The following is a 19,076-nucleotide window of genomic DNA, read 5'->3' as shown; positions in this document are numbered from 1 at the left end:
AGATGGATGCTCATGTGGAAAACTGGGACTACGAGGAGGTTTTCTTCCTGCAATCCCTCCATTGGCTAAGTCTCAAACAAGTTTCATCAGTGCTCAGAAGTCTACAAAATCGGTTAAATTCACTCGAACCACTTAAACAAGCACATGTAAAACAAGTCAAAGACCGCACATGCCTCATATAATCAGGCCATGACAGTGCCAGCCATTTGTGACCCACAATCTAAGGGAAAAATAGTAACTAATAAACTGGCAAACGGTCAGATTAGGCAAGTATCCTTGAAGGCCGAGCTGGAAGTTAAGATGGGTATCATGGAATACGCGTGGGTACCACTCTTTCCTTACTCACACATCTGGGCTGGAAAACATTGTAGCCAGTGATATGTTTATGCTGCTGGAAAGCTGGTGTTCTAAACCTTCTGGTATAAATGGTTTCCAGATAATACAAACCACAGCCCTCCACTCAAGTAGAGGACGGTGCCAGTGACGGTCTTGCTATAGGTGCAAAATTAAAACACTCACTACTGCAGTTCCTGGAAAATCCCTGTCACATTACGGTCTTTTAGCGATACTCCAGGTTGCAAATCGGAAAACTCCTCCTAGCTTGATTATAAATGTATATGATCCACCTGGAAATAGTCAGACTAAGGCCATGCATGCTGCAATAGACAAAATAATTACACATTGGCATGACGTGTCAGCATTGGGAGCCACTTTCCCTGTGGGTGACTTAAATATAAAGGGCCTGATGAATAGCCACTCTTTACTCCACCCGTATGCTTGTCAGTGGTCGCGTTTTCTAAAAACCCATGAGTTGGTCTATCTCCCTTTTGTAAATAACACTGAAGAAGAAACATTTTGTACCTGGACCAATGGGATGGCTAAATCACACTTGGATTACATCACGGCTGTCTGTGAATCCGCCACCTGCTGCAGCCCTGCTTCTATTAGCTTCAACAATTTAAGTGATCATGCGGTTCTGAGCTGGAGCTATTATTTAGCTAAAGTTTGTAAGAGTCTGATCCAGAGCACTCAGGTCAGCCCTAATGTGCAGGGCAACTGCTTGCACTGGTCCTCTGCCAGCATCAGGGATCTCCAATACCTCACTGTGGCATAATCAATTAAATATTGAAACTGCCCTAACAACAGAAAACTGGGACCTGGAGCATATCTAGAGTGCGTGACTCCAATAACAAACAGCTATAATGTGGTGTGTTGTAGCACTACAAACAGAAGAACCCTTTACAACCCAGCTATAGGGACCCGAATACATTTAAATACCAAGGCACACATCCGGATTAAGCACATCCATATTTTCAGTGACCTGATGAAGAGCAACATGAAAAAACTGGCCACTCGTTACAAAAATTGGCTGTCGTTACATACATTACATATATACAATGACTGAGACAGCCCTGCCCAAAACTGGTATGAGTGCTGAATGGCTGGGTACTTGTCCCAATCCACATTCCTTGTTGTGAGTGTCTGGATGGAGAAGAGTTTCCTGAATGCACTGTGAGCCTGATTGGTTGCCTGCCTGCATGAATGCCCTTCTGAATGATTGGCTGCATGAGCCTGGCATGAGAATGACAGAACAGTATATCTGGGGACCTCTCACTGACTAGAATCGTTCAGAAGCTGAAGTCGAAACTTGATGCTTAACCTTGAATCCCAGATAGAAGAAGGTCTTGCGGCTGCATTCCTTCACCGCAATCTGAAAGCTGTCGTGTCTCCAAGAACTGATCCAAGAGAGGACCTGGCTAGGAGACCTCTTCCCGAGCTGCGAGGGACCATCGTGCACCAGCTAACCTTCACCAAGGCTCCCTGGAAGTCAGTCCTCAAAAGGCTGCCAACGGGAGACGGGGACCACCGAGGAATCTGAAGTGAAGCACGCAGACATTGAAGTCCATCACCATCCACCGAGGTTTGGAGGACCCCTGTAACCTCACCAACTGGAGCCACAATGCTCCATTGCCTAAGACACATGAATCAAGGACTCCCTTGCTCATCACCGTCAAATGCTTTGTCCCGTCAGAGAAAGTCAAGGTCGCCGCCAAACCTAGGGGAATCCGCCGGTGGGTTCCCACCACCCGAAGTCCTCAAAGCTGGCAACGAATATCCAAAAACCAGCTGTGGTCGAGTCCCGATCACCAACTTCAAACGCTGACGACCTGATGCACTTGCTGGGCCTACGTTCTTCATTGACTCTGCTTTACGTCAACAAGCTGTCGTCGTCGAGGTGCACCGCACGCCTCATCTTCGCAGGGTGTGCACGACCAATCGTCGATGAGCAAGGAGTGAAGCTGCTGCCTCAACAACATTGTTCACCCTTTCTTTGAGGATTCTCGATGATCCGTGGCTCCTGCCTTAAAAGGAGTTCACTCAAGAAGGATCTGTCGACGACCCGTCAACGAACTCTGCTAAATCAGGTACATTGGGGTAGTAGAACATTTATAGAAAGAAATAAGACTATGCTAAACAATATATGGACTGGGCTTGTTCAATATCTTATTTACAGGTTGCCCAGGTGGGGGTATCCTTACACAGAACTGTGTCTAGGTAACGGGACAAAGTATTCTGCCAATTGTTTAACCCAACTTGTTTCCCTCCCATGTCTGGTGTTGATACATATTACTATTAGACTTGCATGTCATTGCAACTGTCAGCAGTTGGTGCATTTTAAAGGAGTCAGGAGGGAATTGTGTACCACATAGATATTTTATATATTTATCATTATAATATTGCCTGAGCACAAAGTGTGTTATTGTGTATGTATATAACTTGAATCTTGCTTATATAAAGAACTGTGTTATCACTAACATAGTGTGTGGACATTCCTTTGTGTGGGCTTGTTCTTAACTATACTTAAGAACCAGCCTGCATCACCTCCTGAGAGCTAAGCCTTGATTGCTCGTCCATTGCTATCAACAATAGAGAATCTTGGCTGGGGTGCTCTGTGCTATTACTCTGCAATATAGAGGGCAGGAGTACAGATAACCCCTCTACAGTTTTTACAGCCCCTCACCATGCCTCTCCGTCATAGGCCTAGATTTGTTGGCTTCACCTTAGGTTCCTCGTGGTACAAATCACGTGGAGGTTCATCCCTAGCTTTTCCCTTATAAACATCCTCTCCCTACAGCATCTCCCGGTCCCTTCAAAATATTGCACAATTCAACCCATTTGTGATGGATTTAGGGGTGCTGTTTGTGGGCATCTAGCAGGTCAAATGGGATTACCATCATTCTGGTGGGTGCTACAATCCTAAATCTACACCAAGTGTTCAGCAGTTTGGAACTGTAGAGGAGGTCCCAGACATGGCCTGCACCCCATCCCCTCATTTCGAGGTACCAAGAGCATACTCGCCAAGATATGTGACGTATGAGGAGCAAATGAACCAACAAAGAGCTGCACTGGGACTCTGCCCAGTATACATCAGAAGATCCATACCTGTTGAAGCGCCCATAACCAGACAACCCTGGGCAGCATGGTACCCTATCAGACAGCCGTACCAGCCGCTGAGATGAAATGAAGAGTACCCACAGACGGTCCATGAAGAGACCCAAAGAGCCTTAATGGAAGGCCAGTGGAAATGACATAAGAGCCTGAGCAGACTCGCAAATGAACAAAATTGGCTATCGAAGATAACACGCCAATGCGAGCAGTTGTGAAAATATATGTAATGGACACAGGAAAGAGACGATGTTAAAACATGAGGAAACGTTGCTACGAGACAAAATGGAAGCAACCAACCAGTTAAACGTGTGTAAATAGGCTTGGAACGCAAGAAGCTAAAGATATCGATACTGCTTGCAATGCTTAGTAGACAATTAGAGCGGCAAGCGCCAACCATATATCTACCTCAATAAAGCACATTATACAAGTGTGACTCCATTTTGTAAAGGCAGAAATGTACCCAGGTTGCCAGGGGTCTTGACAGGCCGAGTTTCAGAACCCAGCCAGAGTAAAGAGAAGGAGCGGAATTGAAACTCAACAAAGAGCGGTTCATGCTGGGGAAATCGAGGTCAACCAGAGAAAGGGAGGAGAGTGTCAGCTTACAAGACTCAAACTTCAGAGCATACCAGCCTGCCCCATGAAGGTCAAGATAAGGGGGGCCCATGCAGGTGGCGAGGCCGAAACAGAATTAAATACACTAAAAGCTGGAAACTGAAGCAGATTCATGGTGAACAAACATGTGACCAGCCAGGCGCGAAGAGGTACCACCACCTGATGTTATCTAGGACCCGAGGATGCCATAACTTTTCCTGATAAGAGGCTACAGTTTCGAGGCCATACCCAGCCAACTAATTGACACGTAGCCCTAGAATACTGAGTGATGGAAGGGAGGCAGGGTGAAACTTGGGACACCAGGCACATGGGTGCCCATGCTGCATGCTGCTAATTAAAATGAGGATTTATGTCTAGGGGTGTAACCCTCCCAATCACAATGGACCGAGTTATCTGGAGTCCTATAGATAGTAGAACCAATACGTCAATCACGTGTGATGTAGTGGGAAGGGCGTAGACGCCGCCCGATAAGAATTAACCAATCCGCATGCTCTATTATCATATACAGATCTAGCACCTATACTTTAGTTACCTTTCCTAACCAATTATTGCACGTCGAGTTTTGTAGAATTAGAATGATGACGAATATTGCCTATAAGAATTGCTGTTCAACTGAAGTTGGAGGAAGTTGGAGCGAGACAGGGGATCGCAATGCTGCTGATTTCCATTTGTTTCTCTGTTTGATGAACCTGTCATTAAATGGACTTCCCTTTGCCAATCTACTGAGTCCTCATTATTGAGTCTTGTTGGAGTAAGTGAATCCTGCACCCCCAGTCCTCACATGGTGCAGCTATCTTGTTTTATAAGTACTAGAGGGTGCGCACTGATCTATGGGCCCATCAGTGAAACCCCGCTCCTCTGTACACTTGGTAGCAGAGGATGGTTTCGGCCAGTAATTATTTATTATATAATACTAAAACACCTTTAGACCGACGGCACGAAGTAACTCTGGGCCTTCGGCAATATCCCAAGTCCTTTTGCCATTCCGGCTGAGTAGACTGAGAAGCTTCCCGTGGACAATGATTGAGTAAAACATTCGAAAAACTGCAGTGGGTCTGAAGGAACCTGCCTTCCAAGCATAATCCTTCTCATTCCCACGGGCAGCCAATTGGACGAAAAACCCTTAAAAGGCTGGAAGAGGAAGGATTTGTGATCCCAAAGCTCCAGAGAGGAAAACATGCGATTGGTGAGTGAAACAACAAACTCGTTACTTTGGTAAATGTTGTGTAGGCATTAGAGCCAGTAAGGGAAAGGTAACAGTGGGTGGCGGAGAAAAAATTAAAATAGTCAGAAGTAGAGAAGACTGTATATATATAGGGGGTAACGACTCGAGTATAAAAGATAACGAGTGGATACCGGGGGGACACCCGAGAGAAAAACAAGGAGTACCAGGGGGACACCTGAGAGGAAAACAAGGGATACCAGGGGAACACCTGAGATAAAAACGAAGGATTACCAGGGGGACACCTGAGATAAAAACGAAGGATTACCAGGGGGACACCTCAGATAAAAATGAAGGATTACCAGGGGGGCACCTGAGATAAAAACGTAAGGATTCACCTTGTTCCTGCGCTTTAATACAGCGGTCAGAAGAAACGTGAACTCATAGCCCATATAATAAGGGACAATTAGACTACGGTGACGTTTAAAGATGCATCAAAGGAGTTCGTTTAAACTCCATGACGGGGTAGTGATTAGAAGGCAGGTATATGTATGACCAGCTGGTGTCCGTCTAGTCTGTCAAGTGTCTGTCATATGTGTTCTGTTGTACGTCGAATGTAGAATAATTGTATCATTGATTGTGTGAAATCTAATTTGGCTTTACGTGATTCTGTAACTAAGAGGGAATTGCCAACGAACTGATAGTTTTCTGAGCAAATTGATATAAAATTTTGGCGGGAAAAGATTGGATTGGAGCTTGCATAGTTGGTGCTTGGTCATACTATTGGAAGGATAAAAAACTGTATAAATATTGTTGGTGTCGAAATCAAGAATGAAGGAAGTTACTCCACTTGCACATTTGTGCAAGCAGCTACCCAAGCATGCACCAAAACTCAAAAAGTATAGCACAGAGTGGGTTAAGGGTACCGCCCATAAGATGTTTATGCCGTGGCCACAGAATGGGTCCCTTTCTAAGGCTGTTTTACAGCATATGACGACTTTCCTACACGCCACATATACAGGCAAGAAGCTAGAGAAACGTCTTGCTGTTCTAGAATTACAGAAGATGTTTGAAGAAACGAAGGTGGAAGAACCACCCACAGACTGGATACTAAATGTATGTACGGAGGGGGGTAAAACGCCTACCGTGCCACCAGCCCCGCCTGAGCCAGTCATTTAAGGGAGTAAATCAGAGGGGCTTTACCCGCTAAGAGAACTTAAGGCAGCCACAGGGTATAGCAACCCCGCATATGAGTTGCCTACGTACAGTAGTGATGACAATAAGGGAAACGAACAGGAAAACAATATCACCTCCGTGGTCTCAAGGGACAAGGAGAGACGTTAGGATGAAGGAAAAGATCGGGCACGGAGTTGTGCATCTCCTGATAAGGAGAAAGAGGGAAATAAATGAAAGGGAAATTAAGGTAGAGTTGATGAGATAGCATTCGTGAAAGACGAATGGATGGAAGATCAGATATTACTGAAGTTGGATCGAAAAGGAAGTGATGACATAAGGCCAAGAGAGCAGTCTGATGAGACACAAAGGAGAGAGAGAGAGAAAGAGATGGAAGTAAGGGATGAAAGAACAAGAAGGAAGGATAGGCTAAAGCGAGAACAACTATATTGCGAAGACAAAGAGAAGAAGCTCGATCGCAAACAAGAGGCAGCCTACAACCAGTACAGACAGACTAAGCAATGGATGGAAGAAGAGCAAAGGGTGCGTGAGAAGAAAGCGAAGAGACAAGAAGAGGAGGAAATTAGAAGGGCAAAGGAACATAGAAACGAAAGGATGAGGGAAGTAGACAAGGCTAGAGAAGAAGCAAGGAAGTGTAAGGAAATAGATGAAGAAACAGAACATAAGCGCAGACAAAGGGCACGAGATCTTGAATATTTGGAGCAGGAAGTTAAAAAACCCAATCCTGTTGTAGAATGGGAAGACATAGAAGAATTATTTCCTGTGAGCGACTCGGTGCAAGGTATAAGTGGGACAAATATTGAAGATGACTTCGACACCGGAAGCATCGGGGAAACGATTGATAAAATATACAATGAGATGGGGCTAGAACAGATATCCGATGGGGGAAGGGGAGATGAGCGCTTGCGGAGCACTCAACTATCTGAGGATGTCACTCAGAGTAGTGGGAGCAGGGGACTGTCCCTAGACAGGCTGGAGATTGGGCAGAATGAAGAAGATGCAAGGAGTTGTGTGAACTGGGAGTATTCAGAGTCTGACTCCGGTGGGGAAATGGAGGATAAGGCACAAGAGGAAGGGAGACGGTGCGAAAAACGGTTCCCTGGGGACCGAGGGGTACGATGGTCAGACACTAGCGGGTCCACAAGTAGGACACTGAAGTCTGCTGCGCTGTCCGGCCGACAAGAAGAAACACCCCACGGTCAGAGGGGGGCATCAGCACCTGCCTATGCTGATAGATTAAGGGCATTGCCAGGAAGACGGCAAGGCGGAAATGCCACCCCAGTGACAGACCGGAGAGCTATGGGGAAATAAAAGGAAGAGTGCGTATTCCAATTCCCGCTACTACAAAAGGGGGGAGCAAGACCACAATATATTCCATGGCCACACATGGACTGAGATAACTTAAAAAATAAGCTTCCAATGCTGACATTGGGAGCCGGGAAGTGGATACATGAGTTAGAGAAAATGACGGGGGTTGTCACCTTAGCTATAGGGGACATTAAGGGCCTCTTAATTGCCATACATGGTGAAAGGGCAGATGATGTATGGAAACGGTCAGGCTACCCTAGGGTAACCCTAACTAACATCTCCCATGACGGAGCGCCATTTAATAACTGTAGAGCAGCAGTCTGGAAAGTGCTGCGAACGTTATATCCAGACACGTCTGATATGGGGGCTATAATGACTTGGAAAATGAAAGAGTCAGAGGATCCGTTGATTTATATCCAGAATTTTCAAGACGCGTGGGTGCTCAAAAAGCATTAGTCTTGGACAAAATCTATCCCTGTATTCTACCATATATTATGCCAAGGGTTGCCTGAGCCAGTGCAAAAACAACTCAAGAAATTGGTCGGAATAGAAGCTAAACCATGGGCTGAAATACAGTTGACAATTGCACATTACTGTAGATTGCTGCAGGAAAATAATCGGAAAAAGGAAGCAACCCGTAAGGGAGAGGAGGCGAAGCTGGTGCAAAGGAAACTCTCAAAGTATGCTCTTGAGGGAGCCATGCTGACAAGCCCAGCTGAACCACGCGTACAGCAGGCAACTAACCCAGTGCAGGATATCCAAGGTAGCGTGGGATTTTACCAGAGGGGAAGGGGTTTTGGAGGAAGAGGATGGCAGAGTAATCAGTGTGGGTTTCAAGGTAACCAGGGAGGTTTTCAAAATAATCAAAATGGCTTTTAGAAAGCGCAGATGGGCAGTCCGGCTACGCCAGATGGACAGATGGCCCGACCACTGCCAGTGTGTTGGCTGTGTGGAATGACAGGACATGTGGCGCGGGTGTGCAGAAGCCAAGGCATGTGGCAAAATAGCCAAGGGATGGGGGCAAGCATGGTGAATCAGCCTGCCGTCCCACAGCAGGGCAGTGCACAAAATCACACTGTGCAGCAGCAGGCGCCAGGCTTGCAGCAAGGTGCACAGCAAGTGGTTCAATCCCCGCACATGGGGAATGTACCGCAGGGACAATCCCAGCAGGCAGCACCGCAAATGTCACAGGGTACTAGCGCCGGAGGGGGAGTCAACTCTGGCGCTGGGGGAAATCAACAAGTATACAGTGGGCCGTATTTATATATGAAATAGGACAGCTCACGGGAGACTCTGATGTGTTCTATCCTATCAATGACACCAGACCCTAACAGGGAAGCTATGGTGGATTTCGTCATAGGGGGTAAGGAATATTCCTTCTTAGTTGACACGGGTGCAACGTGCTCATGCATACGAGAAGGCAAGTTTTCCTTGTCCGGCGAGGCCATAGATACTCAGAGATTCACAGGAGCTCACAGTAGAGTTCCCTTTACAGACGCACTCCCAGTCTCTGTGGGAGAGCGCAAAATGAATGTACCCTTATTATATTCACGTCAGACCCCAGGAAACATCCTGGGTCGGGACTTAATGACTAAGTTGAATATGACAATCTTGTTTACCGAGAACGGTATAGTGTGCTCCACTGCAGGAATGCATTATTTGAATGTGTGCAAAATGATCAGCGCATACTCAGGGCACATAGCCATGAGAGCTATACCGTTAGAACCAGAAGTCTTTGCATATGGGGTGCGGGTACTCATGGCGGGATTGCCAGGCCTCGCAGATAGAACAATGAGGAAACCTGATGAGTTTCTATTCAGACCCAGAATACCTATGCACGAAGAGGAGGGACAAGTAATTCCCTTAATGATAAAATCTTCCGCAGTGCGAGGGAAAGTGGTATTGGTTGAAGGATATGATGACGAAGGCAGACAATTGTGTGCGATTATCGCCATTGAAGAAGGGTATCGAGTGACTGACGTCACCGATGATGATCTGTTCGAAGAACACCCTGACCTAGAAGAGATGAGGGTGGAAGTAAGTCTCACATTTTGGGTCAAAATGATCAAACGGGAGGTGCCACAGAGAATGATGTTGGCGCTGATACGTCCAGAATACTTTGATGGCGACATTACCCAAGTGCCTGCCGCGGTATGGACTACAGGGCCCTATAATGTAGGCCTCCTAAGGGGGGCAGGTGAAGTAAAAATCAAACTGAAACTAGGAGCAATTCTACCACGAGCACAACAATATCCTATGTCCAGAGAGGCAGATGAAGGAATCGCGAAGACAATTTCCGCCATGATGGAGCAGGGAATTCTAGTGACGTCAGAATCACCTTGCAACACAGTGATTTACCCCGTCAAAAAATCAAAGGGAGGGTGTTGGCGTTTAATCCAAGATTTAACAGCATTAAACGATATAGTCGAAGCCGAGTTCCCTCTAGTCCCTAATCCATCCACCATTCTATGCAACATACCCACTGAAGCAAAATATTTCACGGTGATTGACTTGAAAAATGCGTTTTTCTCAATCCCGTTGCACCGTGACTCTCAAGACCTGACATCATTTACTTTCAGACAAATGCGCCTGAAAAGTACGAGGTAGCCATAGGGGTACTGTGAGTCTCCATCCATTTTCAACAGAGTCTTGCAGAGGGACCTAAACAATATTGCAGTAGGCAGTGTTGTTTTGCAGTATGTGGATGACATTCTGAAGCATCACTGAGGAACAATGCAGGCGCAACTCTGTCCAGCTACTGACAATCCTGGCTGAGAAATGATATAAAGTTGATCAGGAAAAGTTACAATACTGTCAGCGAGAGGTGCTGTAGTACATAGGCCAGCTAATCTCACACAAAGGGAAAAGGGTAACCCCAGAAAGGGCTGAAGCTATCATGAACACGGCTAAACCACTCACGATAAAACAAATGCAAAGCTTCTTAGGCCTTTGCAACTATATCAGAGCATGGGTCTTCGACTACAGCTCATATACCAAGCCCTTGCTTCAGGCCCTAAGGAAGACCCAGGCGACAAGGGAAAGAATCGAATGGACTGAGGCAATGGAAAAGGGGTTTGCAGAACCTAAGGGGGCAATTTGTAAGGCCCCAGTTCTCGGGATTCCTAATTATGCAGAGGAATTCTACCTGTTCTCACACTCTGTTAGCAATTTTATGATGGCAGTGCTCGCGCAGCGAACCTCGCTGGGGTACAAGCCCCTACCATATTACAGCGGGAGTCTGGACCCGGTCATGAAGGGCCACTTCCTATGCAAACATAATCTAGCTGCTGCCGCGTTCGCCATTGAAAAAGCGTCATCTATTGTGATGGGGTGCTCCATGACATTGTACGTCGAGCACTCATTATTTGCCATACTAGATAAGCCAAAGGGCACGCTGACATCACAACGGGCATTAGCCTATGAAGTGATTATCTCCAACCCATCGATCAAAATAGTTCAATGTAAAACTGTAAACCCTGCAGCGTTCATAGCTGAGCCAGTCACAGAAGGAGAACCTATACACGACTGTGCGAATTATGAGGAATTCTATGATGAAATCCCCAGGGTAAAGGAAAACGCCCTGGCGGGTGGTGAAATCGTGTTCATTGACGGTTCATCAAGAATCGACCAAGAGGATGGACAAAGGTACACGGGCGTGGCCGTAGTGAAACACCTGGTGAATGGAGAGTTTCAGGTACTCGTCAGTGCGTGAATACCATCTCACTATTCAGCTCAAGCGGCAGAACTAGTGGCGCTGATACTCGCCATTGAGAATCATGCAGACCAGGAAGTAACAGTGTACAGTGACTCTGCCTATGTGACATCTACCATGCACACAGGCTTAGCATGCTGGAAAAGGAGGGGCTACCTCCGAGCGGACAGCACACCAGTGCAACACGCAGCCTTATTGGACAGGTTGATAAAAGCACTACAGCTCCCAGTGGGCATAGCGGTCGTGAAATGCGCCACCCACACCAAGGGGACAGATTTCGTGTCATGTGGAAACCATGAAGTGGACACGGAAGCCAAGCGCATGGCATCCAAAAATCAAACAATCATGGACGTGGAGGTGGCACGTACCCATGAGAGGATGATGGTAGCGCAAGACATACCTGAGGCCTATAGTAACATGGGGCAGGCTCAGCTAATGGAACTCCAAGGGGAGGCACCTCAGGAGGAGAAACATTTGTGGAAGCGTCAAGGGTGTTCCTTAAACCCCTCTGATGGGTTGTGGAGGCAAGACAGCACTGGTAAACTAGTAATGCCTGTCTCCCTGCTGAAGGTAGCATTGGAACATCTACACTACCCTATACACATGTCTAAAGAAAATATCGCTGCAACGCTCGCAGAAGACTGGTTTACACCGAATTTAGCAGAGCACGTTGTGTTCTTCATGGTGAACTGCATAATCTGCCAGCAATTCACAGCTGGGCACACATTACAAGTAATGAGAGGAGTTATCCTCCGGCCAAACGGCCCATTCCAGCACTTGCATATCGACTATGTCGACATGATTCAAGTGTGTAACGTGTACAGGTATTTAATTGTGGTGGTGTGTCCATTCTCTAGATGTGTAGAATCAGGTCCCTGTACACACCCAGCTGCTACCTGTGCTGCCAAATTTCTAGTGAGGGAAGTGTTCCCTAGATGGGGGGTGTGCGAGGTAATGAGATCAGACAACGGGGCTCGCTTTGTTAATGCAGTCTTCGAACAGATCAGCTTATTGCTTGGTATAAAGCACAAGTTCTCATCGACGTATCATCCGGAGGGGAATGGGATATGTGAGCAGCTCAACGGCCTGTTAAAGGAGAGGATAGCCAAGTTGAAGCTCACATTAAGAAAGGGATGGTTGCACTGTCTACCACTGGCATTGTATGCACTTCGGAACCAACCCGGCTCCGACCATCATCTTACGCCGCACGAGATAGTTACAGGCAGAAGGATGAGGACCCCTCTCACCCCCTGAGATAGAGCTAAATGTGATGCCCCGCCGACTAGAGAGGTTCTGGGAACAGAGATGCAGGAGTACCTTAACTGTCTGACATCCAGCACCTCTGTCATTACAGGCCAGCTGCAGCGACGGAGAAAAGAGGACAGTGCAGCACAAAACACATCAGGAAGTGCTGAAGCAGACTCCGCGCAATGTCCACATGTGCCTCTCGTCTTCCCTGGGGACAATGTGCTTGTGAGGAACTTTACCAGGAAGAGGTGGGATGAGCCACAATTCAATGGCCCTTTCATCATGGAGGACTGCACCCCTTCCGCCGTCAAGCTCCAGGGCAGAAGGGCATGGATCTTCATAAATGACATTAAACCTTATATAGGGGACAGCCCTCCTGTTGCATCCAACTGCGAAGAAACCACAGATAAGGGGGAAGAACCTCAGCACGTGCAGACAAGATCCATGGCGAGGAAGAAGGACGCATGAGCAGCATAATAAAGGCAAAAGGAACACTGATTTAAATTATGGCTTATAAAAAAGACATTTTCTCAAACCAGTGAAAGATAATAAAGGACATAAAACGAACACTCTGTGCATCCCAGTTGCAGGGTAAAGAGAAGCACATCCAAAGCCACAACAACATTGATAAAACAAACTTTTGGAAAAGCACGTCATGCCCAAGTAGTACAAAGAATCAAGACTCTGATAGACTGGAAACAAAATATTTTCTGAAAGTGTAACACAGTACCCTGCAGCAACCAGTATCAAGACTTTGTTCTCAGAATTTATGGTACATTCCTGCAGAAGTCTCAAGTGGGATGTACTCACCTATTTTCAACATGTGGTGTTATCTTATCCGTCACTCATAGGGAGAGAAGCCAGTGTCACAGACTTTCTTCAAGATCCAGCTAAAAAAAAGTAATCAGGCGACTGCTGACTGTCATCACGGAAGCCTTCGCCGAGCTATCCGAGCACAGCGAGGAGGACACAAATGCTTCCACCACCAGTAGACATTGATGAACTCACATTTAATTTGTTCTTTCAAGTAATCGGGAAATGCCCAGGACTTGTCGGGAGAACAACTGACACACGCACTTTCATCAGAGACCCAAGAAATCTAGCTAAGTTGAATCAGCTGTGGACTAAACTAAATCACCTTGTGGTATTCCACGCAACAGGAAGGTGCAGAGACTGTGTGAATCAAAAGAATAGCCCATGACCGGGACAAATGTCCCTATCTCCTGAGCACACCCGGCTGGCACACAATGTCCTACTTAGACTAGTCGCAGACTATCCGAAGATGGTGGGGAGGCCTGCAGATGTGGACGTCATCACCTTCCTTAGAGATCCGGCCAACGCCTCAGACATGGGCACACTCCTCCACGGCATAATGCTCCAGGTGGAGCTATCTAATTTCCAGCGAGAATACCTTAGGAGATTCCAGTAAGACTTTCCACAGTGGAACAAACAGAGGACAGAGACACAGGTCTTCAATTTTCAGCCACAGGATAGATCGAGGAGAGCAAAGACAAGAACTACACCATCCTATTTTTCTTTGTACTTTTTCCCCGACTTTTCCTTATTTTTATTTTTATTTTTATTTTTACAACATTTTATTTTTGTGTGATTTTTAGCAGTTCCATCTTTTCATTCCTTCACATTGAACAGGTTCCGGCATGTACTCAGGACCAAAGCAAATTCGAGGTGTGCACTGGGACCTCACCTACTATAGATATTCATTATGAAGGTGATGTACCAAAGTTGCTAGCCTAACTCTTTTCCATAGTCTAGCACAGGAACTGTACTGCATATCCAGAGACTACCGTCATCACCCACAAGAGGGGGGACATTTGGAAAGCACTCGTCACTTTAATAGTAATGAACTCTCGAACTACGAGATCAGAGCAAGAGAAGGAATAAATAACAGACTATGAACTCATTAGAAATGGGGGCCCAGAACAGTAACTTAGTTTTACCCCCAACAGAAGGGCACCCCCACTTTCCTGGAAGAAAATGCTGAAAATTGTCTTTCCAAACGATAATGTGCATATGTATAGTTATTATTGTTTTTCTGTCATTAACAATCAGAACTGCGTTCCTTATTGGTGCATGAAGTGTCCCAATCTCAGTGCACCCACCAGATAATGAACATCTGGGGCCCACAAAAGCACCCAGACCCTATATAGTCATTCCAGTCCCAAGAAAACCTGATGGTAAAATTGGCAAACTAAAATTAAATCCAATTAGCAGTGATTTAGACAAATTTGAGGTAACAAATGAAGAGAAAAGCTGGAGACAGGGTCAGCACGGAATGAATGAAAACGCAGCACTGACCACTGCACGCACCCAAACACAGGATGCACACAGACAAGGGCAAATGCCAATGGCTACAGGGCCTGCAATGAAGGCAGCAGAGAATGGGAGACAGACTGCCGAACAAACAGTTCCAGAAAATAGTGGAAGTAACCAAGAAAAGGCAAGTGAAAAACCCAAGAGAGAGGGCTTAGCAAAATCCCTCGAAAGAACAGAAGTAGCCACAAAGGAACTCACAGAGAAAACACAAAGCTGATAGATTATTTGTTCCCATTTATAGTCAGAGCAAAGAAAATGCACGAGGAGCTATAAAATAGAACTGCAGAGACTATAACGACAAGCACGCCAGCTCGAACACTGCTAACAAGCACCAGATCTACGACACAGCCACACGTTGAAGAGTTGGTGAGCCAACGGCGGCCAGAGAACCTCGATGAAAAATTACAAGAGGAGAGGAAGAGAAATGGAAAACCTTTTCCTACCACAGCGATGCAGCCAAAGGACCCTGCTCCACCAAGACGCCAGAGTGGAAAAGCAGCACAGACGGTTTTAAGGACATAGTCATAGCAACTACAGAAAAACACTGAGAATAAAGAGAAGCCCATACGAAGATAACAATGAACTTAACGATTACTTGGACAGCACAGCCCATCTCGGAAACAACATATGGTACCAGCACATGAAGGAAGTAGGACTAAGGCAGTCAGAAGGAGAATTCTTTGTCTGTGCGCTTCTACCATACAGCATGGGAAAATCTAAGATATTTGTAGCTGTAGAAATTGATGTCCCTACAGCACACTGTATTGCACACGTAGCAATGTACAACACCAGAGGACAATTTATGGGAAGAGACGCCTCGCTGATATGGGCCAATGCAAAACATTACCCGGACAAAGATGGCTATGTCCAGGACATTACAACAAGAAACAGGGCGCACACAAGGAATCACGTGATCAGGTACAAGAACCCTGTCGTCAAAGGATCAGGGATAAAATGGGAAATAAACCCAAGATTGAACGTTTGAGGAAAAACTGCATAAGAGGCTCAAATCTGGAAAAACAGAGGCCAAATGCAGATTTGGGGAACATTGGTTTCCCCTGATGGATGGGAAGAAGGATTAGTAATCTGCCGAGCTTGGATGGTCCTTGGAGCCTACAAAGAAGCAGTAGAGAATTCGCAGAGGTTATGAAAACCTCTATGGCCAAAACTGGTAAAGCTGCTAACATGGGTCGAAGACAGAGGGGGACCCCTGCAGATAGTACCACTGGAAAGCCCACAACTATGCTTTAGAAGTAATGGCACGATGAAGATGGGAGAGAATGTAAACTGCGGATGAATCTTTGAAGCCCCAGGAATGACACAAGGAACCACAGTCATAATGGACCATTACTGGGCATGTGGATCCAAGGCATACATAAGACTGCCGGAAAACTGGGGAGGTATATGCACGATAGTGAACATCCACATTCCCGTGCTGTTGATCCCTAAGAATGACCTGAAGTTGGACAGTTTGCCGAAAGCAGATGCTCATCTAAGGAGAAGGAGGTCTGTGGAACTGATGTCCAGAATGAAGAGAGAAAATTACTTTTCTACCAAATCAGAAGAGGCATTCCAGGCAATCCCATATGAACACAGGCTGTTCCGCCTCACCTCAACAGTGTTCACCACGATGCTGACAGCTGGTTTGGAGACCTATTCTCGTGGGTCCCACAATGGATGGCATATATATTCAGTTTCTGGGAGCCCTATTAGCAATGGTACTGCTAGGAGTCTGTGTTATCAAGATAATCATTGCACGGTGCCAGAAAACTGCGAAGAAAGCCATAGGGATGAAAATAATGATTGATGTTAAGCAAGGGTGTAAGCCCAGAGACCTGATTGGTGAAGAAATAAGAGACTTTGTGAAGGCCAGCAAATTTGCGCCAGAAGGAACAAAGTTCACATATCCTAAGAAACAAAAAAGGTATGAAGGAAAATGGATCTACTGCAGCCCAAATGGACAATGCCAGCTAATGACATGGAACAAAGACGAACATGTGAAAACAGCAGGGAGTTTGAAAAGGAGTGATAAAAATATGGACTCAACAGGCTCACACATTCACACCATCATGTACAAACCCTGAAGACAATGAACATGACACCGAAGAATCAAAAGAAATAAATGCAAAATAGGTTGCAGAAGTGGTCGATGAACCGACCAGAGGGGGGAGTGTAGAGGAGGTCCCAGACATGGCCTTCACCCCATTTCCTCATTTTGAGGTACCAAGAGCGCACTGGCCAAGGTAAGTGACGTATGAGGAGCAAATGAACCAACAAAGAGCTGCACTGGAGCTCTGCCCAATATACATCAGAAGATCCATACCTGTTGAAGCGCCCATAACCAGACAACCCTGGGCAGCACGGTACCCTATCAGACAGCCGTACCAGCCACTGAGACAAAATGAAGAGTACCTACAGACGGTCCATGAAGAGACCCAAAGAGCCTTAATGGAAGGCCAGTGGAAATGACATAAGAGCCTGAACAGACTCGCAAATTAACAAAATTGGCTGTGCGAGCAGTTGTGAAAATATATGTATGGACGCAGGATTGAGTCATGTTGGAGTAAGTGAATCCTGCACCCCCAGTCCTCACATGGTGCAGCTATCTTGTTTTATAAGTACTAGAGGGTGCGCACTGATCTATGGGCCCGTCAGTGAAAGCACGCTCCTCTGTACAGAACCTCTGCCCTGACTCCCTTGGGTTTGTCCTTTGGACCGAGTTCAGCCCTGCTCGCTTTTGGCCATTCACATTCGATTCAGGTTTTGCGGACCTGTAACACAATACAATTGTATATTATCTGTGCAGCTTGAAGGTCTTTGTGTCTGGGGCCTCTACCTCCCTCCACCGGACTGAGGATTCAATTCCTCTTATTCATACAGTGCTGTCTTCTTCCCTCAAGTGGGAAGGATCCTGTTACTCCTTTATCCGTTACTCCTTATAATAATAAAATACAAAAACGCCATGTGGTCTATCCACTCTTCGAACACACACACCATTATTAACAAATCAACATTCACACTGACATTGTACTCCCCATCCATTGGCATTCCCCCTTCCCCTGCCCCATTTTTTTCTCCCGCAAGAAGGTGCACTTATGTCTAAGTGCTTTCCCAAGTTCCTTCGTCATGGTGTCCCATCAACGGCCTACTCAATCTTGGAGCAGCACCCCACTTCAAATAACAGACATTCATTCTGGAAACACGGCTCCTGTAAACCTTTCCACTTTGTGCACAGGATGACTGGTCTCTGCAGGTGGGCGTGGACCCTCTGGATGTACAGCCAGGAATCCTCTGCCTGTGCAGAGGCTCTGGGATCACCAGACAACCAGAAACAAACAAAAAAACTCTAGGGAAAAACGCTCACTGCACCCTTTTGCAAAGAAAACAATGTTTATTTTCTATACAAAAAGGAAACTGACAGGGGTATCTTGCTACCTACTTGCCGAGGAGCTCTCTGGTTCGTTCAAAGATAACCTAAGCTTATAAAAGGGAACATTGTCATCTATGTTGCACACAATATGCAGTATTAATCCCCCACCCTCATTTGGTACCGCCTATATACATTTGAACAATTCCCTATGGTCCGTTGCCCCATTGAGCTATGATGCCTCTGGCCCAGCCCTCAGGCATGTGGCTTCCCATCTCCCTGATTGGCGGACGTAGATGATGTATCATTTTACCCGTGGGACTCATCACATGGTACTCACCTGTTCATCAGTTTGAGCTCGGTGGATATTCTCGAGGTCATCCTGGCTTGCTAGTACAGTTAAGTGCTTCTCTTGATCGCAGCCAAGCTGCCGCCCCCACCATGCCTCCCCTAGCTTTTCCCTTATCAACTGCTCCTCCCCAGAGCCTCTCCTGGGCCGTTCAAAAGATTGCACTAATCAACCAATTTGTGATGGATTTAGGGGTGCTTGTTTGCGGGCATCTGGCAGTTCAAACAGGATGGCCATCTTTCTGGGGCGTTACAATTCTAAATCTACAACAAGCCTTTGGCAGCTTGGGACTTCAGCCCTGACTGCCATCGGTCTGTCCTTCGGACCGAGCGCAGCCCTG

The sequence above is a fragment of the Ambystoma mexicanum genome, chromosome 6q (genome assembly GCF_040938575.1).
Source record: "Ambystoma mexicanum isolate Mex_15411 chromosome 6q, UKY_AmexF1_1, whole genome shotgun sequence".
NCBI lineage: Eukaryota > Metazoa > Chordata > Amphibia > Caudata > Ambystomatidae > Ambystoma > Ambystoma mexicanum.
Note: the sequence above shows the minus strand (reverse complement) of the source record.